Source organism: Acinonyx jubatus, chromosome A3 (genome assembly GCF_027475565.1).
Source record: "Acinonyx jubatus isolate Ajub_Pintada_27869175 chromosome A3, VMU_Ajub_asm_v1.0, whole genome shotgun sequence".
In the NCBI taxonomy this organism is placed as follows: domain Eukaryota; kingdom Metazoa; phylum Chordata; class Mammalia; order Carnivora; family Felidae; genus Acinonyx; species Acinonyx jubatus.
Window position 1 is genome coordinate 5,601,418 of NC_069388.1, and position 19,707 is coordinate 5,621,124.

Genomic DNA, 19,707 nt, shown 5'->3' on the forward strand with positions numbered 1-19,707 from the left:
CAGTCCCAAACTGAGGAACCCCTTTCTGGATGGAGAAAGATAGTGGACGAGCAGGTTCCTCAAGGCAGCAAGAATGTGTCTGTCTACCTTCCAGAACAACCCACGGGATTGAGGGCAGTTCGCTCCCCAGGTTTCAGCCTGCTCCCCAGAAGGGCCTGCCCAAGGGTGACCTCACACGATGGTCTCTTAGCTGCCCCACTAGAGCGGGTGCCCCCTGGGCAGGGGCCACGTCTGTCTGGCTCCCCATCGTGTCTTCATGAAGTTTTTGTACATGGCGGGCCCTCAGTGACAATGTGTTGGATCAGATTAAATAAAACCAAAGCCCCTCTGAGAGAGAAGCATCCGTTTTCACGCCCCACCTGTCATTCCTGAGGGGTCACACTGCTACGTTCGGTGAACCCGTAACTCCTTTCCCAGCCTGATCAGCCTCCACCCTGGCCCACGCCCCGGCATCTTCTGGAAGGGCTCAGAGGGCCACCCTACCAGCCAGGGCCAAACACGGTCAGTCGTTTTTTTGCCTCCTGTCCTTTGTCTCCGTCGGTCCCCTGCCTGGCGTGCTGTCTCTCCAAACTCTTCCCTTTCTCACAGCCCCCGCTTTGTTCCCAATTTCCGCAAGTCCTAAACATCCCCCTTTCTCCCCACCCCCCCCCTGCACAAACACCCTTGAACCATGTTGAGGATTGTTTTCCTGGGCAGCCAAAAACTGCATGCACACAATGGAGTTACTTTAAAATGCTTTTAAAAAACGGTCACCCATTTTTTTTTTTAACATTTATTTATTTTTGAGACAGAGACAGAGCGCGGGCAGGGAGGGGCAGAGAGAGAGAGAGACACGGAATCCGAAGCAGGCTCTGGGCTCCGAGCCGTCAGCACCGAGCCCGACGCGGGGCTCAAACCCACGAACCGCAAGATCGTGACCTGAGCCGAAACCGGACGCTTAACCGACCGACTGAGCCCCCCAGGCGCCCCCACACGGGCATCCCTTTAAAAGTCAGCTTCCGATGCTAGGGTGGCTCTGTGCTCCCGCGTGGGCACCCGCGGTGAGCCCGCCCGTGTCACAGCCGAGCCCCCTTGGTGCTGCTGGGAGGTGGCCATCCTCGGAAAGCCCACTCCCGGGGGAGCAGCCATTGCGTTAAAGCGTTGGGCGCGACTGTGGAACACGGCTCGTGATTTTCCTCCGTGAGCGGGATGTCGGAACCAAGAAGGGGCCGCGGGGTGGTCCGGCCCCACCTGGCCCTGCCTGCTGTCCGAAGCCAAGAATCTAGGGGCTGTCTTTGCTGCTTCTCCGCCTTGCCGACATACTATCTGCGTTTCCAGGTCTGTCGGCTCAACCCCCAAACGTGGCCGGAATCTGACGCCTCCTCTCCTCTCTCTTACCCAAACCCAGCCCTCGTGACAAAGTCCCCAGGTGCTTGTCACAGCTGAACGACGGGGTCTACCCTGAGCTTGGCGGGGCCTTCAAGTCAAAATCAGAACCAAGTAGGACCTATGCCACAGGGCAGGTGGTCAACACACAGCCTGTCCGGATCCAAGTCCTGGCTGCCACATCCTGTGTGTCGTTGATCAAATGACTTAGCTTCCCTGGGCTTCAGTTGGATTTTCCTCCTGGTAAAATGGGCCCAATAAAATGGGTTGAGAGCCGTGCCCGGTGGGGGCGTGGGCGGGTGTGGACAGCCTGCCCCACATGTGGGAGGAGCCGCTCGAGTGGTCTGAGAAAGGCCTCCAGCTCCCGGAGTCACGGGCAGGTGCCCAGGGCACCCAAGGGGCTGTGGAGAAAACCAGCCGCAGCGTGCAAAGCCCCGGGCGGGCGCTTATGTGGTTCCAGCCCCCCTGGATAATTCCCTGACGGGGGTCCCCTTGACCTGAGCCCCTAACTGAATCGCCTTCAAGGCTGCCCCCCCCCAGTCCAGCCTTCTGGCCGCCTATCATCCCGCCCCTGCAACACTCCCCATTCACGAGCCTTTGCGCAGGTTGGTCCCTCTGCCGACGCCATGGCGGCTCCCTGTGGCCCTCCTTCCGCACCTGTCACCTCCCACGGCGTGTTTCCTGTCTCTCCGACCCGCAGCTGCCCCAGCTCAGACACCCTCAACTGCGCCTCCCCTCATTCCCAGCCAAGCAGGCCACTCTAACCCCCGGTCCCCTTCCCCGTTCGCTGCTTCGTGTTCTGTCTCCCCCGACTAGCTGGCTTCGCTCCGGGATTCCAGAAGCTGTAATCCTTATCATCCAGGCTCCAGGCCCCGGCCTCCGGCAGGCTTAGCGTGGCATTCGTTGCATGAATGCACGAGTGAATGAATGGAGTACTTGAGTGGAAGTCAGAGAAGCGGTAATGACAAGGAAGAAACATTGGCTCTCGAGTGGGCATCTCAAGGCCCATTTCTCACTCCTGTGTCCTGCCTCTGTTCCTCAGCACTTTGCCTCTTTCCCGGGACCTCAGATTCCCCTCTGACCTTGGGAGCTCGGGGGGACCTGACTTGACAGTGTAGGTGGGAACTCCTTCTGACTGCCAGGCCCCATGCCACCCATTGATGTGGGAGCAGCCGGAACAGAAAGAAACAACGTTTGCTCCCTCCTCCGTCCTGGCCACTCCCCGAAGCCTAGAACATCGGTTAGGATTCAGTGTGGTATGTGGAACGGAGAAATCAAACCAGAAGTCACCAGCGCCCACGTCCCTTCGACTTCGTTGCCCCTCCATCCTCAACACAGAGCTTCTACTTCACAGACCAAGGTGGCTGCTTGTGCTCCAGCCCTCACGTCCTCATTCCAGCCATCAAGAAAGAGAAAGGCGCGAGGAAGGACTTGTTCCCTCTCTGTGAGGAAACTTCCTGGAAGGCCACACACCCGACTTCCACTTACATGTCATTGGCCAGCACTCAGTCACACATCCAGGTGCCCAGGAGCTAAAAATCGGGGTCCTCGTTCCTGGAGAAGATGGGGAAAGTAGATGATGTGGGGCAGTCAGCGGCTCTGCCTCGGCAACCGTTCAGGGGAGCCATTCTATCATTCTTTGATTCATCGACACCGTGCCACGAGCTGGTAAAACAGAGGGGGCCAGGACGGCGGAAGCCAGGAGGGGCGACTCACAGGGTCCCCATCCCAGCAGGAGACAGTCGGTGAAGTCCCGGCAAGAGAGCAGCGGTGCTGAGAGAGAGCAGGGGAGACGGAGGGGTGGAAAGCTCCCCTGGCTGACGGAGGCAGAGCAGAAGCCCTTGAGCATTCCAAGAAGCAGGACGCGGCTCGCACCCCCCAGCTCAGCCGGGCGCTGGCTGAATGCCCCTGGGCGAGTCCCTGCTGGTCCCTGAGCCCTCATGGGCAGCAGCCACGCTCTCACTGCGCTGCAGAAGCGGGGTCTCTGGGAAGAAACTGAGGCTCAGAGGGTCTGAGAGCCTTGCTGTTTACCGGTAATTCCCAACGGGGGGAAATCGTGCCCCCGCCCCCAGGGAACACGGGCCCATTTCGGGAGACATCAGTGATCACCACAACTGGGGCTGCTGCTAATGGCATCTGGTGGGTGGGGGCGGCCAGGGATGTTGCCAGAAACATCCTCTGAGGCCCAGAACAGCCCCCTCCCCGTGACAGAGAACCACCCAGCCCCAAAGGTCAGCAGTGCCGAGAACCCCGTCCTCTGCGGTCACCCGGCGAGAAGGAGCACGGCCGGGGTCTACACGCAGGGTCCCTCCACCCAGAGCCCACTCTGGCTTCTCCAAGTGCGTTTCAGAGCCCCCACCCCAGACCCCCTTCCGCGTACCCCAGACGACGGGCTTGAGATGTCTGCTTTCTTAACAAACACCCACAATGACTCAGACATTTGCTGAAGTTTAAGGAGAACTAAACTCTGTGCTTATAAAGTACCAGGCACGTAGTCACCCCCCCACCCACACCAAAATCCATTACAAGTTTAAAGTACAGCTATTATTTTTACAGCATTGCTTAGAAATGGCTTGCAATCTCTAATTTGCTAAATTGATGTGTATATTGACTAAATAAATATTCGGCACGAAGCCCGAGTCCCCCTCCACACCTATTAATCCTCAGGAAATGGAAACACAAGACACGAAATGAGCTTTTGCTCAGAGCTGCAGACAGGAATACATTATGTTGTTTTTCAAGCGTTCGGGGGCCTGGCTCGCTGCAGCAGAGATGTCCCAATCACCAGCCTCCAAGTTTTCCATGACGCACATGTCTGCCCGTGGACGTGCCTGTGTTGCTAAGGTTCTTTCTCGGACTTTGAAAGTCTAGGACAAGAAACTTTTCCCTCGGTGGGGAGAAAGCTGGGGTGACTGCCTTTTGGGGAGCTGGTCCAAAGGCTTGGTGGATGGCACCGGGGTTCGTGCATAGAAATCGGGGCTGCTGGAAGGGCCAGGGAGGGATAACCCGGGACATTTCCCCTCCCCGGGCACTAGGGTGTTAGTGCCTGCAGCCCTGGGGAGAGATTGCAGGGGCAGGGGTGGTGGGGAGAGGGTCCTCTGTCAACACGCCCACCCCAGGACAGAACCCCAGGGGGAGGGCATTGCTGCGGACAAAGTGAGTGTTGGCTTTCCCCGCCCGGGGGGCGTGGGGGGGGGGGCGGGTCTGGCCCCTGGGATGCCGACAGGTCCTTCCAAAGTATGAACTTCATATCTGCCTATGGTGCCAGCTGATACCAATGAAATAATAGAGCCCAGAATTAGCAGAGAAGTTCATCTTGGCAGCCGGGGAGTGGGGAGGTGTTCTCCAGAAGAGGAAATGGCAAGAGCCTTCCTTTTGCCTTACTGGGAGGGTGTGAATCCCCAGAGGGAGGCATTTCAAGGAGGCTGGCCTCTGCCCGAAGCCGGCCCAGGGCTCCCTTACCAGGCAAGATGCCAGACCACTCAGGGTTTCCAGTCCTCAGAGAGGCTGGAGACTGGGAAGGGCGGGGGGGAGGGGGGGTCTTTGGCATTACGGTGACCTCAGTTTCCAGGTGAGGATCACGGTGGGGGCAGCGACGGCACACGGCACCTAACCCACAGCCAGCAAGCTGACTGCTGCAGGAGGCAACGGTGACCCCTCCCAGGCCCCCCCCATCCCCCCCCCTCGTCTACAGACAGACGGGACCGGCAGATGGCAGGGCAGCAGGGCTCTCTGAAGACTCTACACCCTCAGGGGTTCCCTGAAAACAAGGCTGTGGGACCCCAAAGTGGGGAGGGGTGAAAACGCAGACCCCACCTCTACGACTCTCCAGGCAGAAGGCCGCAGCCAGCTTGGCAGGAGGGACTGTGGCCTGAGTTGAGGGCAGAGGGGTGGCCAGGGTGGGATCCCCCAGGGCCTTGCGGCCAAGCACAGGAAGAGTCGGGGTTGTATCCTGGGTGCAGTGGGCAGCCGGGGGACAGCTTTGTAAGGACCCGTCTGAGCTGGGCCTCAGCGGCCCCCGGGAAGAAGCTTCAGCCTCGCGTGGAAGGTGGAGCCTAGGCGTTGAGCCCCTGAACTCAGCCGGAGCCGAGCTGCGTCCCCATCGGCTGGTCAGGGGAGGGGAAAGCCTGCCTCCCGCAGGACCAGTGGAGACTCCGAATCACACGGAGGACGGTGCCGTGCCGATGCCCCCACACACCTGCCGGAGGGGGTGCAACAACAGACCGCCAAGCGCGGTGAGACGCTGGTCTGGGCCGGCGGGCACCAACATCTCACGCACTTGGAAATCCGTGGGGCGCTTCCCTGCACAGGTCAGCAGACATGTGCCCCTGGGCCCAGCAGCGCCACCTCCAAGAGGAGGTTCCCAGAGAGCCGAGTACGGGCATCCAGTCGCCTTGCCCCACACGGGAAGAGCTGGGAACAGGCCAGGCGGCCACGCTGGCCGAACGGTTCAACCCGCCATGGCCAAGGCTTCCAAGGGGCCACACAGCCATGCACGAGAGGGTCCCGGTAATGCATTCCGCCCCCCCCCCCCCCCCCGCCACCACACAAGGCTGAGCAGAACACTAACCTGGACCCGGAGAAGGAACCCAGGTGGGCAATGAGCCCACCCCTGGGCAGGGACCCCAGAAGTCTGTCCGCCTTGGATAAGGCACAACCTTCCACCAGTGACAGAAAGATCAGTGGTTGCCTGGGGGCTCGGGGAGGTGGGATGCATAGCGCCGGGCCCAAGGGCACTTTCTGGGGGGTGATGATGGAATGTTCTAGATCTTGATCCGGGTGGTGGTCACACACAGGTGTCCAAACTCAGCCCACTTTCCCCTTAAGACCTGTGTATTTCACTGCATGTAAAGACCTTAGTGATTAAAAAAAAAACCAAAACCGTGTCTGTAACAAAGGGTCTGCTTTTTGGGGTTGGGGCCCACGATCTCCTCTCTGTCTCGAGCCGCCCAAGCTCCCCAGGCAAAACAGAGGTTCTGTGCAAGTGGAAAGAGCCTCGCGCGGGGGCTCCTGAGGCCACCGCGCCCGCCTTCCTGCGGCATGTCTGTCTTGTTATTGCCAGAGGCAGAGAATTGCTCCCGAGGCGGAATCTTGAATATTCATCTGATTTACGGCCCGCTGCCGACAGCTTTATGAATCCGCCCACCAATACCTGCAGCCAGTCATCAATCTTCCCCCGAGATTGTGCCTTTGCCAGTAACTCATGAATTAAAGAGGCCCCCGGCGGCCCCCACGCCTCCCTCCCCTCGCGGCCAGGCGGGATGGAAGGAGGGCCTGACCCGAAGTCAAAACACTGTTGTCGTCTTGCGGCGGAGGCTCTGGGTGACCTTGGATGACTCACCCAGACTGTCTGCGGCGCGAGCAAGAGAAAACTTGGGAGCCTCAGGTCTGCCTCTTCCCAGCTCTGAGCCTCAGTTTACCCGCCTGGAGAGACGGGGTGCAGCGCCCCCTCTGCCTGCCTACCTGGGTGGGAGGCGGGGGGAGCGGATGCAGGAAGGACGGAGAAGGTGGTCCCCCCGGCCAACTCCCCTCTGTCTGTCGTACACAACGTGAGAACAGCGGCACATTTGACTTTCCGGGGGACCCATGGGGGCGCTGAGGGCGGCTAGCACAGCGCTGTGCCCCTGGCAAGCACCCGACAGGGGGCAGGGCTTGCTTATCCAGGAAGGGACAAATGTTCCAGGCTTAGCTCTGGGCTCGGGAAGCAGTTCCAAGGTGTCCTCAGAGCCCACCCCTGGGCAGGGACCCCCGACGGAAACTGCAGCCGGAAGCCCAGGGCCGCACGGCGGGCTTGCCCAGGAGCCCCGGAGCCCGCCCTGGGGCTAACACCCAGCAAGCAGTGGCCCGGCGCTCAGACCGCCACCCAACCATTGGAAGCATCTGCGAAGCGCTGGGGGGACCCACACCTGTCTCCCCGGGGTCCGCAGATGGCTGGAAGGCAGAGAGCCCCTCTGGGCTCAGGCACACCGGGGTTCGAACGCGGCCCTGCCCTTGGCATCCGGGGACCTTGGCAAGTCCCCCACCCCCCGAGCCCCCATAAGCTGGACACTGATGTCACGGCTGCGGCGGAGGGGAGCCTGGGGGCCCCAGAGAGGCGGCCTGCTGTACGGGATGTGACGACGGGTGGCACTGAATGTCTGCCCGACACGGGGCACCGCGCGGGTCACTGGTGGCAGGGAGCTGGCTCAGGTCAGCCCTCTTCTTCAGTGGCCTCCCTCAACAAATGTTCATCAGTCCCTTCAGACCTCCTAACACCTGTTCCCAAAGACACGCCGAGGGGCGTCCCCTCCCCGGGTCCCGGCTCCCACCAGTGTCTGCAATGTGGCAGTGTCCCGCGGCTTGCCATGTCAGCTCAGGGTGGCCTTCCCAGATCTACACGACCGCAGGCCAACCCTCTCCTCTGCAAGGTGCCGGTGCTCAGCGGGCCCCCGGGCCGCCTACAGCATGCACAGCAGACCCTCAGCCGGACTCAACGGCTGGGCCCCTCTGTCCAACACGCTCTCCCCCCCCAGGCCTGCAGGGAACAGAGGAGGCCATCGCCGTAAAGAGCTGACATTTATTAGGCGCTTACTGTGTGCCAAGCTCATTCGGAACACCTGACATGCGCCCCTTCTGTGAACTCCCACTAAGAGGTAGGTTTTGTCCCTCTTGTACAAAAGAGGGAGCCGAGGCACAGAGAAGTGAATGAGAATGAGAACAGTGAGCCCCCTCCCAGTGGAACACTGGCTGGACCGATCCTCCCCACTCTGGCGTGGCCCCGGGCCCCCTGGTACTTAGGAAGTCCTCCAACAAGCAGCCCCGCTCTGGGGGAAAGGTACCTTGGAAGGCGGTGAAGGGGGAGGCAGAGGCCAAGGCTGGGGGCACCAGCTCGCCTACTTGGCATTCCCTGGGAAGGGGTGGAGGGACTAGCCGGAAGCTGACTAGGGAAAAGGTCTCAGCTTCTGAGAACAACATTTCCCGGGGGCTTGGCCTCCACCACGAGGGTTTGTAATCTATGGACTTTTCACCTTGGCACCAGCTCCCTGACCACGTTGGCAGTATTTACCCTGAGGGAGGGGGAGGGGGCCGGGTGAGTGGTGTGCATATGTGTGCACGCGCACTGGAGGGGAGGGTCAGAGCCAGCCAGCTGGATCCGGGTCTTTGAGAGCCTCTGGCTCCTGGAACCTCAGACGGAGGTCTCCCTCCTGGTCTTCCATTCTTGCTCTCCGTCCCCGCCCTCCTTCACCTCTTGCTCTGAGGGTTGTAAAGCTGGTGGACGGATGATGCCAAACCCACGGCCCCCCCTCTAGGGATTTGCACCCGGGGTGGAGACAAGGGCTAAGATCCAAGCTCCCTCCCTTGCCAGCGCTAAGAACACCCCTACTGCCTCATCTATAGAATGAGGATCATAGTAACACCCAAGGCTGCTAACGTAGCATGCTGGAAAGTGCCTGTCATGCTGTAAGCACTCAGTGAGTGGCAGCTGTTGTCACCAGCCATATGGGTGCTCAGTACATGTTTACTAACTAGAGGGAGGGAGGGAGGAAAGGGTAAATGGATGGATGGATGGATGGAGGACAGATGGATGAATGTATAAATGAACAGATACCTACACAAGTAAATAACGGTAGGTGGATAGATGGATAATGGATGTTCAGTCATTCATTAATGAGTATCTATCCATCATCCATCCATCCAACCATCCAACCATCCATCCATCTGTCCATCCATCCATCTGTCCATTGATCCATCCATCTAACCATCCATCAATCCATCCATCCATCCATCCATCCATCCATCTGTCTGTCCATCCACCCATCCACTTACCCATCCATCCACCCACCCACCCATCTTTCCACCCATCCATCTGCCCATTGATCCATCCATCTAACCATCCATCCATCCATCCATCCATCCATCCATCCTTCCATCTGTCTGTCCATCCATCTATCCACTTATCCATCTATCCACCCACCCACCTGCCCACCCATCCACCCATCCACTTACCCATCCATCCACCCACCCAACCACACACCCACCCATCCTTCTACCCATCTCTCCATCCCCCATCCACTCACCCATCCATCCATCCATCCACCCACCCACCCACCCATCTTTCCACCCATCCATCCATCTGCCCATTGATCCATCCATCTAACCATCCATCCATCCATCCATCCATCCATCCATCCATCCATCCTTCCATCTGTCTGTCCATCCATCTATCCACTTATCCATCTATCCACCCACCCACCTGCCCACCCATCCACCCATCCACTTACCCATCCATCCACCCACCCACCCACGCACCCACCCATCCTTCTACCCATCTCTCCATCCCCCATCCACTCACCCATCCATCCATCCATCCACCCACCCACCCACCCATCTTTCCACCCATCCATCCATCTGCCCATTGATCCATCCATCTAACCATCCATCCATCCATCCATCCATCCATCCATCTGTCCATCCATCCATCCTTCCTTCCATCCATCCATCCGTCCATCTGTCCATCCGTCCATCCAACCATTTATCCATCCATCCATCCATCCATCCATCCTTCCTTCCATCCATCCTTCCTTCCTACCATCTCTGTTGGATGTGTGCTTGTGCACATGGCTGGGTGGATGGTGAGTGGGACAGACAGGAAGACAGATACACAGACGGATGGGTAGATGAATGAACAAATGGGTGGCTGGCGGGCCTGATGGGTGGATGGATGGTGGGTGGATGGACGTTCCGACGGACAACTGGATGAATGAACAGATGGAGAGTTAGACGAATGGACAGATGGATTGCTGGATGGCTGGGACCAAAAACTAAATGCTAAATTGCCTCCCTCCCGAAGGTGGCAGATAACAATCGCTTCAGCTCCTGCCTGGTACCACATACATTAACACGGCCACAGGGGGCCGGAACACTGCGGCCTTCACAATCTGCTCATTAGCTGACTCACGGAGCTTTTCACCTATTCGAAGCCAACGGGGTAGCAGCATGACATTTAAGATTTCCTTTCAGCAATCACTTGCTTGGCCTTTCACAGAACACAGCGTGCAGCTGTTCCCTGGCTTATATTCTCCTCCAAAGGTGCCATCAAGCCCCCTGTGTGCAGTAATGAGCCCAGCTTCCCCAGGGCTCAGGGGTGTGTGTGCCCTAAAAAGTTGGGGGCCCCTCTCCCCCCCCAACTGCTGTGCCACATTCTCTCTCTGCAAGCAGTGTTACCAATTACCTTAATTACCCTTCAGTTAGGGGGTTTCATTTATAACATAGTGGCAAGGAAGTATTGGAGAAAGAGTTTCCCTGGCAACCAAGTTTTTAAACACAAGATTCTCTGAGTTTTCAAAGAGACTTCTCCCCTAATTTCCCCCCTGAAAATTAGCTTGGAACTTTTCGGATGCTGAAATTTTTAGCATAGCAGCAGGCCAGCACTTATGTCTGAAACCATACAAGACCTAGATTTCTCCCCTGCCAGAGGCAAGACCCTGGGAAGCTGTTCAATTTCCTGTGCCATTTTGTTCTTGGTGGATGTAGGCAAGGACTGCAATGACCATTATGGAATGACCACGGGCAGCGGCATTTTGCGAGCCCACGGTCAGTCCCGCTCCCGACGCCAACCCGTGTTCCGGGCTCGGGTCGTTCAAGATCCCTGTTGGCCGAGTTCTGCCATGTGGGCTTGACGGGGAGAGCCCTGGGCCAGCAGATGGGTCTGGGCCCATCTCCCCAGGCCGAGGAGGATGGCACCAGCCAGCACCCCAAAGCAAATAAGTTCAAGGTCTGCTCTGGGTTGTGGCTTCTCCCACTGCAAACTTTCTATCATCGGCTTCCCGTCTCCCCCCTGCACTAACAAAATGAATCCCAGCTCAGGTGCACGACCTGGCTTTCCATAATCTGCTCCAGCCTGGGGGCGGCCCTCTTCCTGCCATCCACATGCTTTGCTCTGACCAAGCCACACTTCCATCCGCTCAGCCCCCGACCGTCTAGACGGCACCTACTCCCTAGTCGCAGTGCACCCGTCCCCCAACATTCCACCCTCCACCCACCTTGACCCTTGTCCACACCCTCCCCCCTCCCCGAGTCCCCCTGGAGCCCCTCTATTTTGCCCTTTAGATCCCGGCTTTCCAAATTTGACTTCATGTCGTGAGCACTGCTCAAATGCTGCTTCCTCTGAACCTTTGTGGCAATGTGTCTACACCTCTGGGAGCCATCCAGTGTTTCTGCTCTGTGAGGCTTAGCCATTACTTTGTCTTGGAGGTGCAGGGTAGAGTGGAAACATGAGGCAGAGCTCATTCAGATTCTGGCCCTCACAGCTTGGTGGCTGCGTTACCTTGAGAAGATGGAAGGCTGGATCAGGGCGGCTGCAGAGTTTATGTCTAATGGACCCTACGGAGGCCAGATGAGCCCCTAAGTGGAGGGTGGGTGGTCCATTGGGTGGATGAGGACGTGTGGAGGCCTAGATGGTTGGAGGGTGTAGGAACAGGTAGTTAAGCAGAAGGATAAGGGGCTGGGTTGATGGATGGAAAAAAGGAGGGAGGAGGGAGGGAAGCAAATGCAAACTGCAAACGTGCCCGGCTGCCCAGGCAGAATTACAAAGTCTGGGGGGTGGACCAGGAGGCCGGCCATCCAGGAATTCTGGACGGGGCAAAAAGCGAGCCTGTGGATTCTTGGTCACAGGAAATAGCGCTCCTGATAACTGGAGGCTTGAAGTTTTTCAGTGACCCTGGGAAAAGGACAGAGGCTCCTGTGGGACCAATTCATTAGGAAGGACAGTCCTGATCAGCTCACCTAAGCACTTGGGCCGGCTCTAAATGTGAGGCAGTCAGAGGGCGTTCAATAACTATTCATTGGAAAGTGACGGATTGATTTTGGAGGCCTGCCATTCTAGGGAGGCCTGGCCAGCTGGGAGCTGCATAGGCATTTCGCTCATCAGGAGCACAGTCTCTCATATTCGACAGCAGGAAAAACCGACCCTCCGGTGAGCAGTGAGCAGCCCAGCCTCCGGCCTCCGGTCTCGCTCCCATATTTGCGCCGTGACAGAACCCGCACCATAGAGGGGCCCGGGGCACATGCCTCCCTACGAGAACCAGCACCCATGGCACAGGGGAGGCTGAACTTCCTCTGACCCATCTGGGTTCGGGATGTGAAGGACCTCAGATTGGAGCAAGTCAACCCAAGGCAACTTGAGTGATAAGCCTGTCCTGGGGATCAATCCGCTCCCGAATCCAGGAAGGCCCTATAGATCAGGGACCTACCCCAAGGAGCTGTTGGGGGGGGGGGGTGGCGGTGAGGGACAGCGCGAAGCTAGAAGGACATGCGAATACCGTCTCTTTCCAGGAAGGACCAATCCTGCGAGATGCCCGTCACAGACACACCCAGAGGCCACGGGAAGGTGCCAACATCTCCAGCTTGCCGGCTGTCTTCACCCCAGCCTGCGAGGGCCATTCTGACTTGGACAGCCATGCAGACTCTCGCGGGCAGCTGGGAGAGAGGACGGTGCAAACCCCAGGGAGGGCCCTTCACACACACCGGGGGGAGGGCAGTGGGCTTCCAGCAGCTGGCAGCTTGGTTGCCAGACGGGACTTTGGGGCCTCTCATTCCTGAGCAGTGCGTCTGAAAAACTCACAAATTTCCTAACATAACTCGGGGAGCCTTGATTGTTAATAAAACTGTCTCTTTACTTCTTCCCTCCAGCTGACTCCCCACGAGGGATGCGGGCGGCGGGGGGTGGGGGGGCGGGAGGGAATCAGGAAGGGGGGGGCAAGGGGAAGACAGATTCACTCTGCCTTATCTCCAAAGCGTTCAGCTAAGTGCCAGAACATAATAAGTGCTCAATAAATAACCACTATTAGAGGAGGAAGAGACGGAGGAAACCAGACAGGTCAGAATTTAATTCTGCCACGCAGGTCTATTGTGCTTCTGTCCAGGGAAAAAGAGCGAAAGAGTATCTCCACTTTCCATCTCCCTCTGCCTCCCAGAGGCTGACTTTGCGGTGGTGTCCTCCTGTCCCCTTTTGCCCGCAGCCTGTTGAAAAAAAAAAAAGAAAAGAAAAGAAAAACCAAAAGCCAATCTGGCATGCTTGGCTGGGCCTCTACCTCCCCAGCCCACAGCCCCTCCGTCTTGATGTTTAATTTCCCTGGGTCGAGAGGAAGCGTTCTGATGATCCAAGTTAATTCAAAATGTAAATTTCATCTCCTATCGGCTAATGGCTCTGAGCTCTGCTTTACGTAACGGGACAGCAGCTGCCTGATGAGTCACCGGGGCCTCTGGTGCCCCTGGTCTCTGCTCTTGGTGGTGACGCAGCCCTCGCTGAGGCCTGAGACCGCCGCAGCCTCTGTGCCCGTCGAGGCCAGACTGGAGTTCACCTGGGGGGGGGGGGGGGGGGCGGCGCAGGGGGAGCAGCAGGGAGTTTTACTCACTGAGGGGGGGAAGGTTTATGTTAACCCCGGGGGCCGTGCTCAGCCTGGAGGCTCAAACCTGGAGAGACCCGTCCCCCGGGGCCATTTTGGGTGGCCGGGGGGTGCGTGCCCCTCAGCCCCTGGCAGAGAACTCCACCGTGAGCCAGGGGCTCCCACTGGGTAGGGCGAGCTGTGTTCACCCGGACCCAAAGAGCAGCCTTGAAACCCTGCAGGGGTCAGTGCTTGGATGGCAGCCAAGGCTTCCAGCCGCTGGGTGGCCTGTAACTGCTGTGGTCCTGGAACCGCCCCTGGGCCCCTGAGTGGGTCCCCTTTGTCTTCCTGGGGGATGCTGAGGGCTTCTCTCAACTCCCCGCCTGGGCTTTTGCCCGTGTCCTCGAAGGCAAAACCAGCTACAGGCTGGGAGTTCCCACCCCCCTTCGGTGGCCCGCGGGGAGACGGAGGGGGGAGGGGGGCTGGGGGGCGCCGGTGAGTTTGGGTGTCTGGTGTCACTCCATCCTTCCCGGGGACTTGGCATCGGCCACATTGAGCAGCATGTGAGGGGCGGATGGTGCGATCGAGCGTGAACAGGCGGCGGGGGGCGTTCCCGGGGTGGGACCGCAGGCCAGCTCAGGGGCTTCGGGTGAAGTCTCTGTGGGCCGACCGTGTTCTTCATGCCCCCCAGGGCCTCTCGTCCTCTCCGCCTTGTCCTTCTCCCCACACCTGGACCTGGGCTCCCTAAACCCCAAGTTTAGGGTCCCTCCGAAGAGCCACCAGGCCCCAGCTCCATGACAGGTTGGAGGAGGAAAGACTTCCAGGGGGCAAGGCAGGGCCCTCCTGTGCGGGGGGCGGGGGGGGGGGAGGAAAGTGGACCCTCCTGCATGGCTGGAGGCCTAGGTGTTCAGGGGAGCACCTGTGTCTAGACCCTCCCTGAGGTGGTGACATGAGCCAAACCCTCCCTCCCATTGCCAAGCCAGTTTGGGTGAGTTTCCTGATCCTCTCTCAGAGCTGGGATGGTCTCGGGTCTCCTGATTCCGGGGTTCTTCTCTGTGCCGAAGTGTGCGGTTACGGCCTTGGACTCAATGCCAACGCAAGCCGGCCTGGAACCTGAGGCTCCTGGTGGGCCCAGCACTGCCACCTGCTGGCCTCATGGCTTTGTCAGGCTTCTGTCCTCTGGCCCGTGTCTCCTGGAAGTCGGTGAAAGAAATGATTCTGACGGTGCTCGTGATAACCGGGAGAGGTTCACGGGCCTGGCATTAAATGACATTGAACCGCATAATAAAAACAGTCTGTCCTTTTTTTTCCAATTTCTCGGAATCCGCCCAGGCTGCTCCTGCCACCCTGCCTCCCTCTTCCTCGTTCGTGTCCCCTTTTGACAAGGTGAGCGTGGGCTCCGACTCAGGGCCTCTGGCAAACAACACGTTTCTAAGGTGAGTTAAGAGACACCTCTGTTTTCGTTGAGTGTATTCTTTTTTAAAAAAAAAAAAAACACCTTTTGAGCTGTAACTCACGTACCAGAAAATGCATCCACTTGAAACGCACAATTCCACGGTTTTTAATATGGTCACAGGGTCTGCAACCTTCGTGGAAATCTCATTTGAGAATCTTCGGCACCCCGAAAACAAAGCCCGTACCTGTTAGCAATCCCTCCTTGTTCCTCGATGCCTCCCCCTGCCTGGCCCCAGGCAAACACAAATCTAATTTCTATCCCTGTGGATTCGCCTGTGCTGGACATTTACTATAAACGGAATCAATCAGTGGCCGTGTCTTTCGTGGCGGGCATCTTTCACTTAGTGTTGAATTGATGTGGTTACTTTAGCAAAGAATGCTGGGTTTTAATCAGTGGTTGGGAGGCACTATGTTCTTCTAGAACAAACTTCTTTCAGTCTGCTTATTTTTTTCCCAATTAATCGATCGTTTGCTCGAGTTACCAGCTTTCCGTGGGAGGTGGGATGCTCACTAGAACTTTTGGAAAACACAGTGCACTTCCTGTCCGGGGGGCCTGGGGGTACCTTCGCTGTTGGTTCTCTGATTTGGGGAACCTTTCGTCTCCCTCCTCTCTCCAACAGCCTCCAAGCCCCTTCCTTCATCCACCCTGACTGTCCTCAAAACCCCATCGCATGAAGGAGCCGGGGGGGGGGGGGGGGCGGTGCACGCAGAGCCAAATCTTTGCAAACCGACGTTTAGTCCCTGTCTTCAACGCACTCAGAGGGACAGCTGTGGTCTCAGCTTCTCCCCAGTCGTTTTGTCCGGAAGAAGCACCTACCACGAGTTTAATTATGCAATTAAAGTCATTTTCCTGGGCTGAACAAATATTTACAGCATATTTTGCTGCAAATTGCTTCGCCTGGAGAAAGGTTCTGCCGAGTGGGCTGACGAGCCCGGCATGCACTCACACATTTACATGCCCCGTTACCAGGGGGCCGCACGGCACAGAGCAGGTGGCAGACAAGCAAGCCCCCAGGAACGAGCGTCCGTGCAGACACGGTGACAGGTGTCAGCAAAGCAAATGTGTTCTTGGCCCCGCCACGGTGCTACTGTGCGGACCGGTGACGTCCGTTGGTGATCTGCGGCAGCCCCAAATCCCGGCTCTGTGGCACCAGAGAAACCTCGGGGTTCTGTCCCACTGCTGGGGGCGGGGGCACGGATGGCGGAGAGAACACTGTGCGGGGACCAGCCCTCTAAGAATCAGAGCCACGTCCATAGTGCACCCGTCACGTCCTGTCATCTGCAGAGCCGTCCTGGGAGGTGGTCCCTGAAAGAACCCGTGTGTGGCACCTCTCTCAAGGGGCCCCCTGTGCTCAGCTCGCTGTCCGAGTCCGGGTGGGAAAACACGAGGCGAAACTTGAGAAAAAGCAGGAAAAAGTCACGTTCTTTATTTCACTCCCTCTGGACTTCGTCTCCATCTCAAGTTCCCTTTTCACCCCGAGGAGGAAGCTTTCCGGTAGTTCACTGGGATGGGGTCAGCTGACTCAGGGTTTTCTCAGCTCGAGGGGATCCTCTGCCCCTGCCCAGCTCCAGGCCAGCAGCAGAGCTCTGGGGGAGAGTTTGTGTAGCATTAGGGCGTCAGCACTGGGGGAGGACGGGTCCCACCGGCGGGGGCAATGACCAGAGAGAAATCCAGACCCAGGTCTGGGAGCCCCTCGGCGGGGTGGGAAGGTCTGGGGGTCGCACCATCCCAGGATGGGTGAGCCGGAGGTAGTCAAGGGGCCGGGTGGGGTGATTTCAGGTTCTAGGCTCCAGCCCGGCTGTGTTGAAGGTCAGCCCTGAGGGCAGTGTAGGGCTAATCCTCTCTCCACCTTGGTCTGGGTGACTGCGTGTCCTTGACCTTGTGTGAGGGCTGCTTGGGTCACTGTGCGCTCCCCCATCCTGCCCCCCCAGCTGTCCTGTGTTCCTCCCAGAGATAGCTCTCCCTGGAGCCAGCCCAGGGCTGGGCATCAGGAGCCAGCTGCTGTGGGGGGCAGTGAGCTCCCCGCCCACCTGTTGTGCCAACACAGCCTCACGGAAGGCCCGGGACAGAGCAAACGTGTCCCCGCTGGGTGCCAGATGCCTTGCTCACAGCATCCCGTCTGACCTTCCCAACCCCCTGAGAAGTTACAGTTATTATGCCCATTTAACAGCTGGGGAAACTGAGGCTCAGAGTTTCGTGCAATCACTTGAGAGTATGCTGCTAGGAAGGGGTAGAGTGGGGCCTCACATCCAGACTCTCTGGACCCCCGAGTCCAGAGCTGGGCTATTTTGTCTTATCCTCATCGGCCCCCAGAGGGGGTGTTATTGTCCCATGACACAGGTGAGGGTCACTTTGGGTGACACTGCTGGCCAGAGGCGGAGCTGGGACGGGTCCAAGGTCGTCAGTGTTTACTATCCCGGGCGGGAAGGTGGGAGGATGGGGGCGGCCGTGGCAGAGGCAGGCCCTTTCCCATGGATGAGGGAACCTGGTGCCCTATTTACTGCAACTGCTGACCGTGACGGCCAAGGTCGCTGATCCGGTGCCCTCTGCAGGGGAACGGGTCAAGGGAGCCCTCTGGGGCCTGTGCCTGGTGGTCTTAAAGCTCTGGAAGGGACAGGCCGTGTGGCACCCCGGGGGCTCCAGGTTAGGGTGGGCCTGAGGAGAGAAAGCAAGAAGAACGAGACCTGTAACCGCCGACCCCCAAATGTGCCCCTGCCTAGCACCCCAGCCCCCGCCCACCTGCCACGTGGTCCTCGGGTGCCTCCAGGGAGCTCATAGGCAGGTCTGTTGTCCCACTCAGTGTTTGCTGTGTACCTACCGGGTTCTAGTCCTTAACCCAGACTCCAGCACAGCCCCCGAGACACGTGCCAGTCGGGGGACAGCCCCTGTGGTAGATTCCGGTGGAAGACATCGGCCCCAGCGGTGGTCTGGGCTCCTGCGTGCCGGGGGGGGGGGGGGGGCTGAACAGGAATCAGCACCTCGAAACCGACTTGGCCCGGTCTGCCTGTCTTTCCACCCCGCAGGGACTGGGGCACCGCAAGATGACATTGGCAAATAAGGTCACAGCATCCTGACCACGACAGCCAGAGCTCCCGGCATAGAAACCAGGACCTGGAGGTGGACGGAGCACTTGCTTGGCCGTTTGGGGAAAACAAGTCAAGGGCCAATGGCAACTGTTGAGTCCTTGTGGTCCCCTGAAAACCTCTATTCTCTTTAAGGCATTTCCTCTAGGCTGATCCCCAGGCTTCCAGGGCCTGGCAGGACCAGGCTCACATGCCAGTCCCTGGGGCACGTGGGTGATGCCGTGCAGGAGCGTAAAAACTTCCAGGAGGGCCAGCTTGGCCACAAAACCAGAGGCCTGCTGGGGGCCTAGGACAGGACCTTGGGGCCCAGGACACACATCTTCACAAAGACGCCCCCACTGTACCTGTCAGCCCCTCTCGGGGGTCCAGGGAACTGCCTCAGAGGCCACCAGGCGGGCAGGGAAACAGAAGCCGGGAACCTGGGTCCCAGCTTCCCCCCCCCCACCCCCAACCTGGGGGTGGACACTCCCTTGCTTTGTCTCCCTCCGGCGTTCGGTGTCTGAGTCAGAGCACGTGTCAAGCAAGGGTTCTGTAGCGAAAAGAAAAAACAAGTTTGAAAGCCATCGATTTAAATTAATACAGCAGATGACACTTAATTCCATGAAGTGGTTTTTTTTTCCCCATCAGTGGCTTTGGTATTGGAACATGACACTTTGTCGGGAGGGCCAGGCCAGCTCTCAGCTCTTTAAAGGGAAAGACAACTCTGGTTGCGATCTCCCAGCTCCGACGGACGCTCAGAGGGGTGAAGTCACTCTAACCAGCTGCGCCCTGGGAGGGGGACGGCAGGTGCAGGGTGCTGTGTTTGCCTGCACAACGCACGTGTGCTGTGCAGGTGCAAATCCAGTCTGCCTCGTTCCTGACCCCCCAGTAAATGCCGCCAACCCCGAGTCTGGGGCGGGGGAGGGGGAGAGGGGGCAGGGAGGGGCTTAAGGCCAAACCACACCACCCGCTCTCCTCAGGGTGGCCCGCTGTGGGCACGCTGCTCGGTATACAGAAGGTGCCCAATTAATGCTTGTGCCACAGAGCTCCCCTCGGCTTTCTCTCTACTCTCCTCCCTTGTGGATGACGGTTGAGAAAAGTGTTGGTCGACAAGAGTGTAGCGACAAAAGTGCGTGAAATTGGCCTCAGTGTAACGGGGAAGGCTGAACCCCCAGACCCAAAGTTTTGCCAGGAAGCACGTTTTAAACTCTCCCACTCAGTTACACAAGGCCTACCATTCACTTCAAGGTTTGCAGTGTTGAAACCCACTGGTCAGTGGCTTCTAGATACTATCTGGGGGTTAATTCAGAAAGCCCCAAGCGTGATACTATGCCACCTGTGGGTGACATCTTCTTTGCTCATCTCTCCTAACTGGTTCCTTTCTGTGCCCTCCCTCCCCCCACCCCCAGCTCCCTCCCTCCCCAGGGATGACCCTGATGTCCCCACCTCCTTTGGAGGG

The 19,707-nt window shown here is 58.3% G+C and overlaps 2 long non-coding RNA genes across 2 annotated transcripts; one reads left to right on the forward strand and one right to left on the reverse strand.

Moving 5' to 3' along the window:
- The first annotated feature begins 5,978 nt into the window (after positions 1 to 5,978).
- Positions 5,979 to 13,021, forward strand: LOC113595749 (uncharacterized). Its single transcript, XR_003416350.2, has 3 exons — positions 5,979 to 6,751; positions 7,878 to 7,997; positions 12,679 to 13,021. It is a non-coding gene; the product is annotated as an uncharacterized LOC113595749 (long non-coding RNA).
- Positions 13,022 to 16,589: 3,568 nt separating this feature from the next.
- Positions 16,590 to 19,624, reverse strand: LOC113595773 (uncharacterized). Its single transcript, XR_003416375.2, has 2 exons — positions 18,614 to 19,624; positions 16,590 to 17,841 (listed from the first exon to the last, which is right to left on the reverse strand). It is a non-coding gene; the product is annotated as an uncharacterized LOC113595773 (long non-coding RNA).
- Between the last annotated feature and the right edge of the window lie 83 nt (positions 19,625 to 19,707).